Source organism: Aulostomus chinensis, chromosome 1 (assembly GCF_037954235.1).
Source record: "Aulostomus chinensis isolate RoL2024-O1b breed Wild chromosome 1, RoL_Achi_v1.0, whole genome shotgun sequence".
In the NCBI taxonomy this organism is placed as follows: domain Eukaryota; kingdom Metazoa; phylum Chordata; class Actinopteri; order Syngnathiformes; family Aulostomidae; genus Aulostomus; species Aulostomus chinensis.
Window position 1 is genome coordinate 15,671,729 of NC_141320.1, and position 19,368 is coordinate 15,691,096.

General features: G+C 42.7%; 3 non-coding genes across 3 annotated transcripts; all 3 read left to right on the plus strand.

Moving 5' to 3' along the window:
* Positions 1-60: 60 nt before the first annotated feature.
* trnan-guu (transfer RNA asparagine (anticodon GUU)) lies at positions 61-134 on the plus strand. Its single transcript has one exon. It is a non-coding gene; the product is annotated as a tRNA-Asn (tRNA).
* Positions 135-2,138: 2,004 nt separating this feature from the next.
* Positions 2,139-2,211, plus strand: trnar-acg (transfer RNA arginine (anticodon ACG)). The gene has a single exon. It is a non-coding gene; the product is annotated as a tRNA-Arg (tRNA).
* A 7,453-nt stretch (positions 2,212-9,664) lies between these two features.
* On the plus strand, positions 9,665-9,736 carry trnae-uuc (transfer RNA glutamic acid (anticodon UUC)). The gene has a single exon. It is a non-coding gene; the product is annotated as a tRNA-Glu (tRNA).
* The last annotated feature ends 9,632 nt before the right edge of the window (positions 9,737-19,368 follow it).

The following is a 19,368-nucleotide window of genomic DNA, read 5'->3' on the forward strand; positions in this document are numbered from 1 at the left end:
TGTGGACCTCACACACTGAATTTAGCCTGAAAACTCTTCGTGAAAAGCAGGTGCCTCAGAGTCTCTGTGGCGCAATCGGTCAGCGCGCTCGGCTGTTAACCGAGAGGCTGGTGGTTCGAGCCCACCCAGGGACGATGAACAGGCTCTACTGGTGCTTAGGAGTCGCTGTGTTAATGATCTGAATGTGGAGGAGGCCTGCTGGCTGTGGGTAAAGTGGGGGCTCAGAGTTTGTGGAGTCGGCTCTGGAGTGAAGGGGGTCACTGTTTGGTTCTCAGATGCTCCAGCTCAGGTTAGTGAGGTGGTGGAGAAACCAGTGAGAGCTCTGCCAGCTGGAGCCTCTTGGGTCCCGGGAGGCTTCACTCCTGGAGGTGGAAATGGTGAGGAGTTTTAAAATCTGCTCCTCTTTCACGCTGACTTGTTTTCTTGGGTTCCCTCTTTTATTCATGTGTGATTTTAGTCTCAGCTCTCTAAACCTGAATGGAGCCAGAACCCATTTTAAAAGAGCTGCTCTTTTAAACTCCTGGAGATCAAGAGGATCCTGCCATGTTTGTCCAGGAGACCCACAGCACAACAGTCAGTGAATGGGGATGCAGGCAGGCTTTTAATGGGGGTCATTTGAAGTCCCAAGTCCAGTTGGAGCAGAGGCTGGAGTTTGATTCTCCAGGAGTTTTTGTTGTTGTTTTTTTCACCAGTTTCTTTTGATTTGGAGGAAATCATTCCAGGTGTTTGAAAGAAGGTGAGAGCAACTTTGGAAAATGTTCAACTGGTGTTTTTAAATGTCTTTGCACCAACAAATGGTGGACAGGACAGCTTTTGAAACATTTTAATGCCACTGTTCAACAGTGAATCTGCTGGTTTCCTGTTTTTAGGAGCTGATGGGAGCTGCACAGAGAAGCTCTTTGAGACAGGAACCATTCAGAGCTCCACCCTGCTTCTTCCAGCAGGATCCACAGATCCACCAACACACCAGCTGTTTGATGAGTGGAGGCTTTTGACCAGGATTCCTAGACAGCACAGCTGGACTCACGCAACAGCTAACTTGTTAGCACCGACTAGACAGGAGCGCTTCTATGGTTTTACTCAGTGGTTCAATGTTTTTAAGAGATGTCCCATTCAGCCTGTGGGTTTGAGTGATCACTCTTCAGTCTCCTGTTCTGTTTTATTAAAATATTCATTTAAAAGCTCCTGAGAGAGAGAGAGAGAGAGAGAGAGAGAGAGAGAGAGAGGGAGAGAGAGAGAGAGACAGAGAGGGAGAGAGACAGAGAGAGACAGAGAGAGGGAGAGAGGGAGAAAGGGAGAGAGAGAGAGAGAGAGAGAGAGAGGATCAAACTGATCTCAAACTTGACTTCAAAATTCTGATTATAATCATTTTTACTCCTTGATAGATTCATCACTACAGTGTCATAGAGGGTCCATTACTATTGCAGTATATTAAAGAATATAAGAACGAGGTTGCCATCCATGGAAATATAGTATTTCATGTATTGCAGTATATTTTCAAAGATATGACACTTTAATGTGAGACTTTAATGTCTGTCTTTGATCTCTAAACTCTGACTCTGATGTCATTGGTGGTGACTGAACTCTACCCCCTGACAGACTGAAGGCTCCTATTGGTGATGTCATCATAAATATATGAAGGTCTTTTTTCAATGGTATAACATTAAAGCTCATCTTAGTAAAACAATCAAGTTACCTGAACTAAATTCTTTAAAAAAATGACTGTCACTGACTTAAATAAATCAAATCTACTTCAAAGTACCTTCTGTAGTCATAAGTCAGCCATTTTAAGTGTACTTGTAGTTCCAGAACATTCCAAGAGGAGATGATATGAATCATGTTGTTAGATGAACTCTGTTCCTCTGCTTTGATGTTGGTGGACTGAGGGGAGTTTGCCTGAACCTGCTTGGACCTGCTGGCTCCTGCTCAGTCCCTCACTCAGCCTCACTCAGCCTCAGCAGCACCGCTCCACTGAGGATTGATTCAGGTGCCTAGCAACCAAATAGGAGGAGAGCTGAACCTTCTTGCTGGGAGGCCACAGTGCTGACCACTGCACCATTGTGTCCCCTGAAAATGCCACCATGTTGTTGGGATTTTCTGTAACAGCAAGGACACATGAACACAGCAGCTTCTTCACAGGGCTGGTGGCACAATGGATAACGCGTCTGACTACGGATCAGAAGATTCTAGGTTCAACTCCTGGCCAGCTCGCTTTAAACTTTATACTGAGAAGATGAAGTGAGAACCAGTGAACAAAGTCACTGAAGTCCTCCCAGGTTTCCTCCTTGTCTGCTGGAAACATGAACACATGAATGATCCTGCTACCTCTCATGTTAAGCTGCACTTGACAGTGACAGCAGGAGAACAAAAATCCCAGTGTGTCATCAACATTTCCTGTCAATCAATGATAGAAGCTGTTGAATTTCTGTATCAGAACAAGGAGAAAGGAGCCCCAATGAAAGAGTGATGGTTCTTGATTATGATTTTGTTCTTCACTCCTACACCAGAGAGTGAAAGTGTGGGCTGGCTGGGAGCAACTGCCTGCTTCAGAGTGGGAGGAGCCTCAGGACTTTAGTTCTGATAGAGGTTTTCACTTCATAACAGGTGTCCTGTAAGATAGTTTTTGTGTCTGTTTTCAGGTTGCTGCAACAAAAATGACTTGGCACTCTAAGTTATGTTCAGCTTTTTTTACCACTAGAACATGTCTATTTAAACACTGTAGATTGCAGCACTGCCACTTTTCAAAGTAGCCCACTCCCATGCCTCCATGTTGATTGGATGTGCACATTTCAGACACTCAGTGCACTGAGGACTCATCTGTCAAGATATCACACTCAGGAACAAAACAGCAGTGAAGGGAAAGTGAGGATCTTCTGACTTTCAAGTGTCCTTGACGCCCATTTGAGCAACCATTTTCAGAGTCTGGACTCCTCAGTCACATAAGATCCCACTTAAAAAAGCATGAGACAGTGGATGCCCATACAGAGGTTGTGACGACAGCACAAATGTATCCTCTTCATTTAACTCCATAAAAGTAGAGTGCACCAAGGGAGTCTTGCTTCAGACTTTCCTAGTGACATTGTCTCTGAGCACACTCAGAATCTCCATCCTACCAGCTCTAGTGTCTCTCTTGATTCAGATGAAGAGCGTCCAGTTCACAGCACACAAATGCAGGATGATGAGCAGTGGGATACTTCAGACTGAAAAATCAGCTCAAACTCAATGCATCTTCTTTGTTTCTAAAGATGCAGGCTCTCCTTCATGTGTGCTTTTTTGTCCTTTGCACAATGCAGGTGTGTGCAGAGGTTCAACACATCACTAACCAGAACCTTCCCAATACTTTCTGTGCCCAACTTGATGGCCACACTCCTGGTTTAATGCCCTCATTGAGGCAGAAAGCTTCCAGAACGGGCAAAACTGCAAACGCCTTGGCTGGCTCAAAGTCCTTGATACACAGGTGGTTCTACGTTTCACAGGTGAAGTCTTTGTGTCATGTTGAGAATTTAAAGGTTCAAATAAGTGTTTGAATTTCACAAATGCAGCAGATAAGTCAGCAGGTTACTGGTGGAATTATGAGCAGATATTATTGTGGTACCTAATAGAATGTGTTGACTGGCATTGGGTTTGATTAGTAAACTTGTCCCAGTATTTCCACTGTCTTAATCTTCCTAGGAATGACATGATGTCCATACAAGGCGTGTCACTGTTCTCCATGCCCTTCCTGTGTATCTGCGTGAGGAAGTGTCAGGGTTTTTCAGAACATGTGTGGTACGTCCCAGTTTAGAAATATCAAGCCTGTAGTACTGTAAATAACCTGTTCATGTTTTCATTTCATTTACTGATGTATCAAGAAAACACACATGAACATTTCTCAAACATTTGGCAGGATGTTTAGAAACCTTAAGCCTCTTTCCAAATCCATCCTTTGAGACCCTTCAGGACATTTTGTCCTCTCAAAACAACTGCTCTAAAAATGTATGAGATCAAGATTTTTTCAGATTTTTCTTCACAGCTCTTTCAGTCAAACTCTGCTCTTTCCAAAAATACTAAATATTATGTTTTTTCTTTGGTTTTTCATATTTTTAATGATATGGATGAGCAAGACCTGGGGGATGCGTCAGTGGTCCTCCTTCCAACCGTGAATGACGATGCCACAAGCCCAGTTCACCACCACCCATCGAAACTTTCCCTCATCCTAGAGGGTGATGTGGTGGTCGACCTCCCCAGGCTTGCTGATGCCTTTCTGGTAATGTTGGGCCAGACTGATGCTCCACATCTCTCCTATCAGAAGGGACTGACCAAGACCTTTGAGTTCAAACAGAAAATCTTGCTTGGTCTGGAAACTCTAAGCTGTCACCAAAGCTCCAGACTCTCAAAAATGAACTCATCTTCCATGTGTACCTCTAGATCTGAAAAGGAGCTGTGGATCTGAGGGCTCACCCTGTCAGAGCCCAGTCCACACCAACCCATGACGTGGTCCATGGGGACTATTGTTCAACTGTTGATGGTCAAGCTGCTGCTCTACAGTATTCAACTGGTTTTCAGACAAATGGCACAAAGTTGTGAATGTAATTTCCATTTTCTTGTTGTTGAACTGACATGCAAAGTGTTTACACGATGACATTTTGTTTCTACAAGATGGAGTTTGGGGAAAGAATCTGGCCTCAAAGTTTCAGGCTGTTTTACTGAAGTGAAGTAATTCCCTACCAAGTAGCAAACAGTGTTACAGAGACTTTATTATCACCAGGATGGGATGTTGGGACAGTGAGAATTTTGCTTTGAGTTTGTATTTCTTTTCTAGTGCATCCTGAAGTTACTAGATTTGAACCTGACAGCCAAAGGAAGGCTACACACTGTTCCTTGTGTATGTAGGGTTTTGACAATTGTTTCCATTGCTGCACTGCAAGTTGACAACCAGATGGCCCAAATTGTGCCTTTGTAATTGTTGACTTTCAAATATGATTTAAATGTCATTTCATGCTCCAAGGCACAGGTGAGGGTAAATCATTGTCTAAACTCAAAGGCTAATGCTGGATTCACAGTTTGAAGAGTTTCCACTACTACTTTTGAGTCAAGAGTACTTGATATGTTTAAGGCTATCAGTTGCCACAAATATTTGACTGTAAGTGTGAAGGTAAATGATTTGGAGTTGAAGCAAGTCAATGTTTTGGAGTCGTGTGTAATCAGAAGATTGAAAGAAAAACGAATAAATGTTAAGTTCATTGAACATGAAATCCTGAGTTTTCATACTTGAAATGATTCCGTTATCTGGAGTTATTGCAATGAGAAAGATGAATGAATTATTTCAGTACTGTTGACTGACAATTTTTGAGTTGGCCTCATCAGTAATTCAATTTAAGAGTAATTTAAAAGTAGATCAAATATCAACTCCAAATATTTAATCTTTGATAAACTCAAATGTTTGACTTTATGAACTCAAAAAAAATGTGGCAACTGATTGCCTCACTTTTTTTGAGTTCTGCAAACATATTCAGGTTTACAGTGTGGATCTGTGGAAAGGGTTTTTTCAAGAATGGCCCCCAAATGGAGGGACAGCAGGAACAGGAGCTCCATGGAGCTCAAAGGAGGGATCCCTCTCAGCTTGGAGCAGTCCTGCTCAGAGTTCTACAACAGGGCTTTGAAAGACCAGGAGTTCCCCAGAGCTGCAAGGAGGAACAAGAAGGAGACTTGGAAAAAGAAGGGAGGGAAACCTGTTGATGTGTTATGAACTTAAGTCACATGAAGTTCTCCATTTATTGAGTTTATACTTTAAAAGTTCATTGTGCAGTTCAGTGTTGCACAATAAAGACTGTGTTTATTGGTGATAAAGCATTTCAAGCTTTAAGTCGGAGGAATTGCTTTCTTGATCACCCTTGACTAAAAACACCGACAAAATAAAACACACCTCTGCTGTGGGCACCCACCTCATGGGAGTCAGGCCCCTGGTGGTCATGGCCCCCAGGAGCCGTGCTGGGCATCCCTGATTTTCATTTCTGAAAGGTGGCAACCTGATAGCAAACAAACTCATCCTCTGAACTAGGAGTCTCAGTTGAGACTCCATCTGAAACCAAAGACTTTGGATGAATGACTATCAACCCCCATTCTTTGTTGGACTAAAAGTTAATTTGTTAGCAGTTAGCTAAGGCAAGGCAAGGCAATTTTATTTGTAGAGCCCGTTTTCACCAACAGTTTGTCTCAAGGGCTTCACATGGCATGATAACAACATCCTCTGCCCTTAGACCCTTACATCGACTGAGGAAAAACTCCATAGAAAACCCTTTTAATAGGGAAAAAAGGTAGCTAAGCTACCTGTGGTCAACTACTGATTGAAAAAAGGTCCAGAGGCCAACAGCAAAATATTCAAATCATCCAGTCACATGACTGAAGTCATCCAGTCACGTGACTGAAGTCATCCATTCATGTCAGTGATGTCACTTGGCAGGACTGTCACTGCCGTCTCATTCCAGAAAAGAATCCAGACTCCACCTGTGGCTCCATGATAACTGATGGACCTCTGGTTGGAGGCTGGACGATGATGTTTGGACTGGAAGGAAAACTCCTTGTCCAAATTCCATTGTGTTCAAGTTTAAAGTCCCAAAATAAGAAGTAGCTGAATCTGACAGGTGGAGGTTTGGAACTACAAGATGGTGATGTTTCCTTGACTTGATGCTCTGACTGTCAGGGTGGATGACAGCTTCTTTCTGCTGCTGCATCTGAGTGGCTATGATTGGAGCTTTTACCCTCCAAGGTTGTTTGGTTCCAGGGGAAATTCTAAAATTCTAGTCCCCAACCTTGGCTGTTCTGAAACTCTTCTCCTGAATCACTCCTGAGCTGCAGCAAGAACAAATACCAGTGCCAACCAGATCAACTTAATGGCTGCTAACAGCCTCAGACACTTGATTTCCATCAATCTGGAGCCAAGAAGGCCCTCACCTGTGGTTCTCCTCCAGGAGGGTCCAGGTTCTGCCATTGTGGCTCCTGGTGCCACTGCCAGAGAGCCTCAGCTGCACACTGCAACATTTCAACAGGAGATTGACATTCCTTCAAATGTCCTGACATCTGATTCCAATGGTTCTGTTCCATATTTATATTTTAAAATGAATCACACAATGAAAGCTGCCACAGCTGCTTTAAGAGAGAGAACAAGCGAAGAGATCTGAAACCAGTAAAATATGCTTTTCTGTGTGCAAACTAGTGAGGGGCATGGAAGGATATTTTACCACCACTACAGAACCCAGACTTTAGTCATGTGATGAGATGGCGACTCTGATTATGAAGTTAATGGACAAAATGTGACTTGAAAGAAAACACATTAAAAAATACGAACTAAACTAAATAAATAAATAAAGAAGCAGCACAAATAACATTTTCCTCTGCACAAATTTACTGGTATGAGACTGTATTTTTGGTTAATGAGTAGATGAAAGAGTGTCACATATATATTATATACATGTGATACATGAACATGGCTTTGGACAAAAGCTCAATGAAACTGTAGGATTGTAGAATTATTTAAACGTTCCAAGTGGACTGTTTCAGGTTTCTAGAAGACGCTTCAGCTCTCATCCAAGAGGCGTCTTCAGTTTTCTTCACTGATGGGAGGATTTATGGCTCTAAGGGGGCGGGACCTTCTCCAGAGGTGATTGACACATGTGAGCTCTGGGTGTCAGAGTTGTTTTGGTCAGGTTGTGAAAGGGAAGTTGACTCAACTGGTATCTGTGTCAGTTAAAAGCCTCACAGTAATTCCATAATCTAGGAGCAGAAACTAGAGACACTTGCGACGAGGATGGGATTCGAACCCACGCGTGCAGAGCACAATGGATTAGCAGTCCATCGCCTTAACCACTCGGCCACCTGCTACGACCTAAACATGGCGGCACCACTCAGACACCCTAGAAGATTGGTGGTGAAGCACGACCTCTGCCAGAGCAAGTGCTGCTTTCTCTGAGCCTTTTAAACAGCTGAACTCTTTGGAGCCCATTTGTCAGAAATGGACCCAGCAGGAGCCACTGAACACAACTCTGACATCATCAGGCTTCTTCCCAGCAGCTTGGTGCTCCAGAAGGAAGAATCCAGACCATCGCTACATCATCAGAGTGAACACCAGCTGATGTTGACCAGTTTAACAAGCCTTTGACTGCTAAATGACATCCAAGCTCAGATTCTCTTGTCCTGGTAGAACAAGTCAATGTTGAAGAAGATGAGAGCACCAGTCTCTTTCATCCAATGCTGGAACAGCGTTAGACTGAAGGTCTGAAGGTCCCTGGTCTGGTCCAGGTTTCAACAGGGGACCAGCATCAGCCAGCATTTAAATGTGGAAAGCAGCGGAGGTGAAGCCCACATCAAGGAAACAAGCCTCCTATCACTGTCCTGTGCTGAGTTTCTTTAAAAAAAAGTGAGACAAACTCAAGAGTTTCTGTTTCCTGTGTTGGACTTTGGCTCAGAGAATCAGAGCCAATCAGAAGCTTGTTGGTCTTGGATGCTGGTCATCAGGAGCAATGAGGGGCTCAGTGTCTTGCTCAAGGACACTTCAACATGGTCACCAGCTGAAGTGAGAACTGAACCAGAAACTCTGCTAGACGGCCACTCTGCCTCCAGGCCGTGCCCCCCGAACCTGAATCATCATGATGTCATTATTTGTTGCTTTAATTCACCAAATGTGTGACGTGGTGAGTTTGTCAGGAGTTTAAAGACCAAAGTTGTGAACACACAGAGAAGTAAACCTGTCAAAGCTGCTTCACTTGATGAGTGAAACTGAGGAACTGATAGAAGAGCAACAAAGAAAATGGAGTCAGAAGGTCGTCTTCTTCACTGCTCAGTCACAACACTGACACACACACACACACACACACACACACACACACACACAAATAGTTTGTCTTTGAGAGAGGACAAAAAAATATTTGACTGTGCTGACATGAACTTTCATTGTCTAATTTCAGTCTCCTACAAAAGTGTGTGAATGTGGTCGTTGTGGCCGAGTGGTGAAGGCGATGGACTAGAAATCCATTGGGGTCTCCCTGCTCAGGTTGGAGTCCTGCCAACAACGTTAAACTGTTGACAATTTAAATTTGACTAATTTTTCCTCCACACTGTCCTTCATCACAGCATTTAACATCAGGACTGCTCCCAGATCAGCTCCATGACCTCATCCCTGCACCAGAGTCCCACCCAAGTTCATCAAAAACGGCCAAGCATAAATATATAATATGTATATAATGTGAACACACCTGTACAGGTGCGTTAATGTGCTTAATAATAGAGAATGAGTGAAGGGTTTGTTCAGAGTGGAGTGCAGTACCACAGTCAGGCCAGCAGGTGGGGCTTTCGTTGGTGCTGTCTACCTAATTGCGGTATCTGTGCTCTGCCAGCAGAGGTCGTGCTTCACCACCAATCTTCTAGGGTGTCTGAGTGGTGCCGCCATGTTTAGGTCGTAGCAGGAGGACATAGGTTGGTACTTGGCAGTTCGGACGTAGCGAAAGTCATGTTATGAATGGAGGGCTGAGTTGGAGCAGAGGGGGCAGGATCCTGGGGGTGGACTGTCTTTAGGAGGCTGAGGTGTCTGGTGGTCTTGGTGGACCCTCTGCATCTCAAGCTGAGACCACAGAGTCCTGTGTTCTTGAGTCATTGTCTATAGTCTCTGTTGTTGGAGAGCTCAGTGTGGTCCCTGATGGTCTAGTGGCTAGGATTTGGTGCTTTCACCGCTGCGGCCCGGGTTCGATTCCCGGTCAGGGAATGAGTTAGTTAGAGGTTGAGGAAGAGGTGATCAGGTGGTCCACATGATGGTGGAGGTGATGAACTGTGAATCCATCATGGCTCCACTCTCACCCCCATTGTAGTGTTCTTGGTTCACTCTGCCATGGCCCCATGTTGAAGGGTGACTGTCTCATTCAGGTTCAACCCTTTGTTAGACTCTATTAAGTCACTGACTCTCAAACTCTGTCATCCTCCTTAGTAGCTTTGGTCATTGATGATGTGCAATGGTTCGTGGGGGTGGAGCCTATCCCTCAGGTGAGGGGCGGGGTTTATCCTGGACAGGTCACCAGTCCATGGCAGGGCCAACACATAGAGACAGATTGATTATAAAAATGTTCATCCCCAGTTTGAAGTTAGAGACAGGATTTAAGTGTGGAAGGTTTTTGTATCTTCAATTTAATTCTGAGTGTTGTAAACTGTTTCTAACAAACTCTACTGTTGAACAGTCAAAATGTTTTCTAACCAAGCTGAATGCTCTCATATACTTTTTAAAGTTGAGTTTCTTTCATGTCCTCCTGAGATCAAAGAGAGAATTCTAGGTACAAATAAATACACTATCAAAGCCCTGATGACATCATCATCAATTCTGACTTTGATCTGGAGGCTCTTGCTTCAAATAAAAACCGTTGTTCCATGGAAAGATTTGCATATAAACAAACACACACACACACACACACACACACACACACACACACACACACACACACACACACACACACACACACACACACACACTCCCAGTCACTAACCCATATTGTCACCACTTAAGCACCACTGGAGTATTGAAAGAGATTCCACATGTTGGTCAACCAGAGGAGCTCCAACTGGTGAAGGTCATCCAACCCTGCATGAAGGTCAACCTCCACCATCTGCTGCTCCTTAGCAGGGACTGAGCTCCAATGGTAGAGTGCTAGCTTAGCATGTGAGAGGTAGAGGGATCCATGCCCTCATTCTCCAGAATACTTCAGCTTGTTCTGTTGATCAGAGGAGCTGCTGGGTGATGAATGCTGATGTTTGTCCACTGGTGTGATAAAGTGTCCCCTGTTACTGAGATGTGGATGAACACCTGCTCAGGTCAAAGCTGCAATCAAACCAGGGACTCTGAACCTCCCACACAGTGAAGGAGTTTGTCCTGCAGGTTGATGGACGCTTTGGAATTCCTTCAACATTGATTACTTTCCTGTCTCCTGCTGAGTCAGCATCCAGAACCTGGTCAAGAGGAGGCTGAGAGCTCAGGAGGTGATGTGACGGCTGGTTGGACAACTCAGCAGCCAGAGCTTCCAGTCTGAGACCCCAGCTCCACACCATGGAGAGCCTCCTGGATGATGTCCTCAAGCAGCGTCCCTGTTTGTCTCCTTGCTGCAGCTGGACGCCCCTCCCAGCTCTGAGAGTCCAGCAGTGTTGCTCTCTGTCCATCTGATGTCCGTCCTCTCCTGTGTTTGTCCGTTGAGGAGAAGGGAGACGGATTTCTCTTCCTCTCTTCTCTCCAGACGACCTTCTTCCTATGTCAAACTACTTTGCTCTGCTCAAAGATCAAACTGATCCAGTGGCTATGGGTGCCTCCACCTCTCTGGACCAGCCGGTCCTGAGTGAACACCTGCTCAGGTCAAAGCTGCAATGAAGTCAATTCATAACCCTAATTTTTTGAAGTACTGCAGTTACTACAAGATAAGAAGTACATGGATGATGAAGCCTCTTCAAAACATTCAAGCAAGTCCAGTTGCTTTTATCCTTTCAACACAAATCTGATCCAGGATCAGTGAGCTCATTGATCTGAGGACTTCACTTTGAAAACCTCTGTTTCAGACAGGCTGTCGTCTTCCTCCTCAGATGCTGAAACTGTCAGACCTAAAAAAATGTCTGGACAATCATGGATGAGATTCACCTCCAGTGGGCATTTAACAAAACACCTCTGTGTTGTTCAATGCAGTTGACATGAAGGGAGTTCAGTGGTCAGGCTTGTTTTATGAAGTAGGTGTGGTTTGATGTGAGGAAACAGGGGATGAGCACTGGTTACCTGATAACCACTGGTTACCTGATAACCACTGGTTACTTCAAAAAATTGTGGCAACAAAGTGACACGTGAAATAATTGAATAGATTTGAAGTACTACAATTTTAATTAAAAAGTATTGAAAACATGAACTAAACTTAAACAAAAAAATAAGTACATGCTCATAAAAACAACAGTTAAAATGTGTTGGATTTAGTAATCACATGCCAAATTTGTGGTGATGTAGCCTTTTACACGGCTTTTGCATCTTCAGAGACCTGTCACATGACCCTTGTGTAACTGTGACTTTTTGTTGTTCATGCCAACTGCACGACTGAAGAGTTAGGATCTATTATACATTCTCAGTTACACAAGGGTCATGTGACAGGTCTCTGAAGATGCAAAAGCCGTGTAAAAGGCTACATCACCACAAATGACAACAACTGGATCTGTCCTTGGAAAGGGGGGCTCTTGGACAGTGCCATCCCATGGCACAGAAGCATTCACAACCTTGTATTGTCAACACAGACAAAAAACAACGTATTAACAGTTATTATGCACTGCAAGAAAAAATACGCTGCGGAAATTCAAACTTTTTGACATTTTACCTTAATGACTACCTTCACTGAAACTCCAGCATTGAACAAAGTCTTGTTGATCAATTTTGACAGTAAGAGTGAGAGTCCTTTGTTGACCTGCAATGGTCCTTCTTGTTAAGCCAGTAGCTTACTCCTGAGGCGGTCCACTTTTGGGGACAGCTTTGAACTATCCAGCTCGAGGAGAAGCTTCTGGAATACTTCAAACGTGTACCTGAGCTCCTTTGGATAGGCAAGATTCACAGCAAATGCCAACCCAACGAGCAGGGAACAAGCCCTTGGAAAGTTACCCAGATCAGTCAGAACTCTCACACCCTCGACCACAATACCGATGTCCTCAGGACCCCCAGACATATTGGTCTTGAGGTTGTAGATCTTCAGGCTTTTAACAGCAAGGCCCAGCGACACAGTGTCACCATCAGCATCCTGTCATAGAGACAGCATTGTGTATATCAGACAGTACAGCCAAAGGAGAAGGTCCCATCTCACAAATTGCCTCCAGCAGTTCGGTTTGTCATGGCTGTTGCTTGTGATGCACCCTATTTACATAAAATAAATCTGAGCTAATGTACTTACAAAACGTGCATAAAAAATACACCAGGTAAGTTGAATAGGATCCAATCAGTTCACCAACAAATCAAAACAATTCACTAACACCAGAAACTATGGTTACAGTTGTAAATATCTGTCAATGAAATCAATCCATTACTATATCATTTCTGCCAGGCACTGTACTGATGAATATCTTATTCTACCTTCGCTAGCACAGGCTGGTCACCTGACAACCAATCTCTATGTGTCACTGAAAGTTCATTCCTGAAGCTTGAAGTCATCCACAGCAACTGGTTCAACTCTACTTTCCATGACTTATTTAAGAAGTTGCCCGAATCTACGTAAAAATGTCTGTGTATTCACAAAGCAGCTCTTTGGCTAGTTTTTAGGGACAAACTATTAAAAGTAAATAAGACTGATAAAATACAGTTGTTAGTTAAAGCATTTCTTGGGAAAAAGAACAAGTAAACTACTGATAACTTTTCAATTCTGCCAGTTGGTGGAATCAGATTGAGATAGAAAGCTCTTAACAGTTAACACCTCCTATTTCTGCAGTAGTGCTTAAAAACATCCTTGATGGAAAACAAAAAGTTAGCACACGTACACCGAGGACTTGAACTTGAAAGACTACATAGAACTACAAAAACTCATTAGCTTACCGAGAATAAGCGGGAGAAATATAGTTATGACTATTTTGTGATTTGACCTTTCCAAGACGTACCAGGAGAGGGAGGTGAGAGCGATCACATTCTTTATATTTCAACGTGTACTTCAACTTACAACATCCTACTCTTTAAAGAGCTGATCTGTAGACTCCCTGAGGTACAGCATCAAACATCGAATGACAACATCTCTGGTCATGTTGATGTCGGGGTTGCTTGGAGCCTGAAATGACAAAAATAAACATTATTCAGGTCCATGGTTTAAAAAAGAACCCACTGACATAAAAGCTGTTAAAGCTGCATTGTTTTTAACACCAAGTGGTTTATTTTACTGTCAGACAAGCCCCTGTCAAGGATCCGTCTCAGGCACCAGTCTACTGAAACACTAAAAAACACTCATTCTTGCATGCAATTACTTCATACTCCATTTGTACAGACAATCACAGGCTAGCATTACCTCCTATAGATCCAAGTAACGATATTTAAGATCACAAAATTCCCAAAATAGAATATTAGCAAATGTAATACTCACTGAAGAACACCTGGAGTAGGATAGCCTGCAACCTCAAAACCATGCTTCCGCCCTTGGACTGGAAGAGGTTCATAAGTCGGGGACTTTATTCATCCAGCTTGGACATGAACTTCGGTTCAAGGTGGACCACTGTGATTCTGTGACACTCTTCCTGGATCTGAAAGACAAATCATGAAATTGGCTTTAAAACCACACATATTACAAACATACATACTGTTCTGACGACATTTTTCAAAAGCAAGCAGAAAAACAATTGATAATCATTTTACATCATTTATGGCCTCCATGTTTTCTGATTGTTTACCTTCTGGGTTAAATTGTCAGATTATACAGTTAAACGGGTCGTATTATGAAAAATTCTCTTTTCCAGTGCTCGTGTTTACATATTTGGGTCTGCAACACAGAGACTGATAGAACAACTCTGTCAGTTTGGTATGGTTGCTCTGTACTCTTGTGATTAACAGAGCCATTCAGATTTGAGGCTCCACTTGCCGTCATGAGGGGCTTCGTAGAATTTGTAACCACAACTCCATATTTTGTTCCTGGCAGGAAGCAGCCTGAAATGGGTGGAGGAACATTGCTGAACTCTGGTTAAGGTAAGAGGTTTGACATTTCCGATGCACCGTATTTTCCGCACTATAAGGATTATAAGACGCACCTTCAATGAATGGCCTGTTTTACAACTGTTTTCAAATACAGGGCACACCGCATTATAAGAGCATAGAATATCAACGACTGTCGTGGCTGGGGATGCGTTATGCATCCACTAGATGGAGCTGTGCTCAAGGGAATGTCAACAAAACAGTCAGCTAAGTCAGTCAGTCAAACTTTATTAATAGAATACAAAGCAACGTTCTGACAACTGCGTTCACTCCCAAAACAAGTCAGTGCATTCACAACACGGTACCGTGCGTACCGGTAGCTGCTGACTGGTAGCCTTGAGTTTGAACTCTGCGTCGTAAGCGCGTCTCTTGAAAGGTGCCATTTTGGGGTCTTTATACACACACAAGTGGTGTGAGACCAGAATTCTCCTGTACTGTTTTTACCACTGTTACTTCGGCCACGCCCCCTGACTACGGTATCTATAATTAACCAATGTTGATCCATAAATAAGACGCGTCAGATAATAAGGCGCACTGTCGGTTTTTGAGAAAATTAAGGGCTTTTAGGTGCGCCTTATAGTGCGGAAAATACGGTACTCTAAGCAGCTGGCCAATCACAGAAGAGTGGGCTTCTCAGCGAATGTTAGTGAATGCATCGTGAATACATCAATATTAAACTGGGAAAGGAACATAATATGACCCTTTTAATTAAATGTTTTGGTTAGCATACTGTAATCTTCAGTGTTCCTCTACTATTTACATTTTTCCAAGTAATACATTAAAAAATATTTTATTCATTTCAAAATTTGATCTTGAAAATGTAATTTAGAAAATAGATGACAGTAATGCAACGTACATTTTGTATCCAAGAGCCAAAAGCAGAACCACAAGTGCAATCCTTCACGATGGGCAAGGAATATTTCTGATTAGCATGCACTTGTAACTCTCTTGAGGTGGCTCAAATAGAGCCCGCCATCTGGCTTTGATGTCCTCTATGCTGGGTGACAGGTTGATGATTTCATTTCTTCTGTGTGCAAATGCTTTGGCCATTTTTTCTTTTACCAATGCGTTATTGTCCTTTTTCTTTACTTCAGTAAGCAACTGAATCCTCTCTTGCCCTTGGCTTTCTTCATCTTCTCCGGCTGGGTAAGGAGGGAGGTAGTTAACCTCTGCCTTTCGAGGCTTTTTTACATTTTTTGCAGACTTCTGGTCTGCGGGAGCCTTGCGTTTCTGTGCACTGCACAACACCTCAGGAACACCATAGCCTCGGAGTTTGGTGCGATAATTTGCCATCTTATATTTGATGCTTTGTTGCCAGCCACAGTAACCTCCAAAGGAGCCGGGTTCCTTGAGACAAGGATATTTCTTAACAAGTGCTTCAGCAACATCCCCTATGTGTGACCCTGATGGATAGGCTGTATATCTATAGACAGTTTCAGCCAGCTTCTCAATTGTGTCAGACTTGATCCTCGAGGTAGTCAGAAGTGTTCCATCCTTCTTGAAGAATTCAGTGGCTCTTTCAAGGTACATCTCAGTTTCGTACGCAAACTGTGGAATGGGGAACTGTTTTGGCCATGGTTGACAACGTTCTGGTGTACTTCGCCCTGACAGTTGACAGGCTAATGGTGTCCTGTGAAGATGATGTTCCAGGAGATGACACTGCATCAGCTGCAGTTGACTCTGCATAGCATGCAGACTCAGAGTCAGTTAACTGCTGAACAAAGGAACTGTTCAAACTTTCCTCAACTGGAAGCAAGTTCAGAACAAGGGGGGCAGTGTGAACAACCTTTATGGTGTCTTTGTGTTTAATCTGACCACTGTTATGGAGAGTAAAGTAATCTTCAAATTCCAAGTCCAAATACTGAAGACTGAAAGGTCTCCTTCACAATAGTTTGCAGCTCATTCACAGTGGGTGGGATTCCTGATGGAAGGACCAACTTCTCAGTTCGATCATTGATGATTACTCAGAGCTTTGCCTCCATCTCTGCCGTCCTGACAATAATAGACAAAAGTTCAGTGGCATTCCAAGCAGAAGCTTATACAGTGGATGAACCCAAACATAGAGTGAACTATGTCATGAAGAACCTGGAGAGTTCCACCAGAATAAATAGAGTTCAAAATATTTACATAATTGATGCCAAGAGAATTGTAGTGGTAAATAATTTAGAATTGATTTTCAAATTATTAGATATTTTCTATTCTCTTTTTAATTTGTAATTAAAAATTATAATTACATCCTTTATATAATCACTTTAAATGTATGTCTAACTTTACTTTTAATCATTTATGCTCATCATATTCAATGTCACAATGCATTTGTTTCCTGCAATACACTGGTTTTCCATCATGATTAATGAGATTTAAAGACAACTCCCTTGAATGAAAGGTTGTCAGCAGGACGCCAAAATGAAGTCCAGCCACCAATGAGGAAAAACTGTCGACCTTTCGTGTTGCCGTAAATGTTGAGTCGTGTGTCCAATCAGAATTCATACTGCTACAGTGTGTGTTGGACCGATTTAAGCAACCAACGGCCATATTTTCCTAATATTCTACCTCTAGAACAATGAATCTTAAGATTTTTCTCACAGTTGCTCCTGTTATGTAGAAGATCTCTGTCCCCACATCTGAGCAGCAGCATCCAATGGAAGTAGTGGTTCTACCACTGTTTAATGTATTTACATCTCAAACCACAGACAACAGCAAACAGTTACTCAAATATGCAACCAGGTGTTTGTTTAGCTGGAGGAGGCAGACATCTTGGAGAAATGAGTAAAAATAACCGCAGTGTAGTTTGATAGTCTTGAGGTGTGTTCAAGTACCAGAAAAGGCTCCGCCAAAAACATGTTCCTGCTAGATGTTGAAGTCCACGGACATTTGTTCTTACGAAGAAGTCGTTTATCAAACTTTGAAAGAAAAAATGTTTGTCGCACAGCCTTTTCTGGTAGCGTTTTCTTTTTTAACATTATTTCTTTATTGAGGAGAAGCAAACTCAGTCTTACAGAACAGAAATTCGTCAAATAATTTAAACATCTTCATGTCATCCCCCCCTTTTTTTTTCAAACACAGTAGTGAGTAGTTCTTAAGCTCCACTGCATTTTCCAAGAACAGAAAAGAAAAATAAACAAAAACAATAACAAAACCAAGAACTATTTACAGATGTGCTGAGGGTAACAGATAAGACAAAGAAACATAACCAGTGGGGAGAGGAGTGCCCAAATCTAAAACCTTGAACTTGTGCTCCACTTCAGCGCAGAGGAGCCAGCCAAGTCACACAAAATCTGACGTTAGTGGGGCGATGTGTGTTATCCACTTATTCCAAATAGTATAAAATTTTTCTTCTTGTGTTCGAATCTGATAGGTGATTTTTTCCATTTTGAAAATTTCCAATATAATCCCATGCCATTCTCCCAGCTTGGGCGGAATTGCGTTTAGCCATCTCCTGGTAATTGATTTTTTGGTGGCTGCCAATAAGATTTGTATCAGTTTGATGTCACTCGACTGGCTCAAGCATTCAACCCTTCCAAAAAACATTGTCATAAAATCAAATGGTATACGGTTGTTAAATACTGAACATATCGATCTATGAACACTTTCCCAAAAAACTGCTAATTTTAGGGCATTCCCAAAAAATGTGGAAGTGGCCAGCCCTTCCCGCGCCACATTGTCTCCAGCATGGCCCTTCTTGGCCTCTATACGTCTCTTGATATGGAGTCCTGAAATATCTAACAACATTCTTCCAGCAGTGTTCTCTCCAGTCCGCAGAGCACGTCGTGGTAGACTGAAATTTCCAGATCCCCTCCCACATCTCTTCTGAGATCACTATCCCAGCGTCCTTTTCCCACCTTTCTTTAACATATAATGTAGAGCCATTCTCAGCCTTTAAAAAGGCATTATACAATGCAGATATAGACTTACATGGTAGTGACGTCTGTGATGATTTTAATAGGCGATAAAACTCAGATTCAGCTTCTGTCAAGTTATTGTAATTACATTCTTGATTGATATAGTGACGCACTTGGAGATATCGGAAAAATTCAGACCTTTCCAGGCCACATTTTTCCTGTAGCAACTGAAAACTGTTGAAAACTGTTGAAAACTGTTGAAAACTGAAAACTCAGAATGTTGTTTTTATCTAAGCATGTGACATAGTTAGTGAACCCTTTCCCTATCCAGGTTTGAAACCTAATGTCTCCTCTGTTAGGGATAAAGTCTGTGTCGTAGGCAGGCCATCTGAAAAGTCTTACCAATTTTTGAATTTTGCATGAGTTAATTATCCTTTCCCATACTCCTAGCGTGCAACCTATCCAGGGATTGTCAAACCAGTCTGCTTTAAGCACCAAATTTGGATCTCCAATAACGGCCTGCAGAGGATACCCCCTAACCATACAGGATTCCAATTCCTTCCATCTAGATCTGTACCCCTCGTTGCTCCAGTATAGTAAGGGCGTTAGTTGTGCAGCATCATGGTATTTCCTCCAGTTTGGAAGAGCCAAGCGCCCCTTATCTTTTCTCAACTGAAGAGTGCTAAATTTGATTCTCGGTTTTTTCCCTTGCCATATAAGATCAATTTATCCCATTCCCTAAATTGGTTCTCCTCCACTTTTATTGGCAAATTTCTAAATAAGAAGAGCAACCGGGGAAGTACATTCATTTTAATTGCACTTATTCTCGAAATC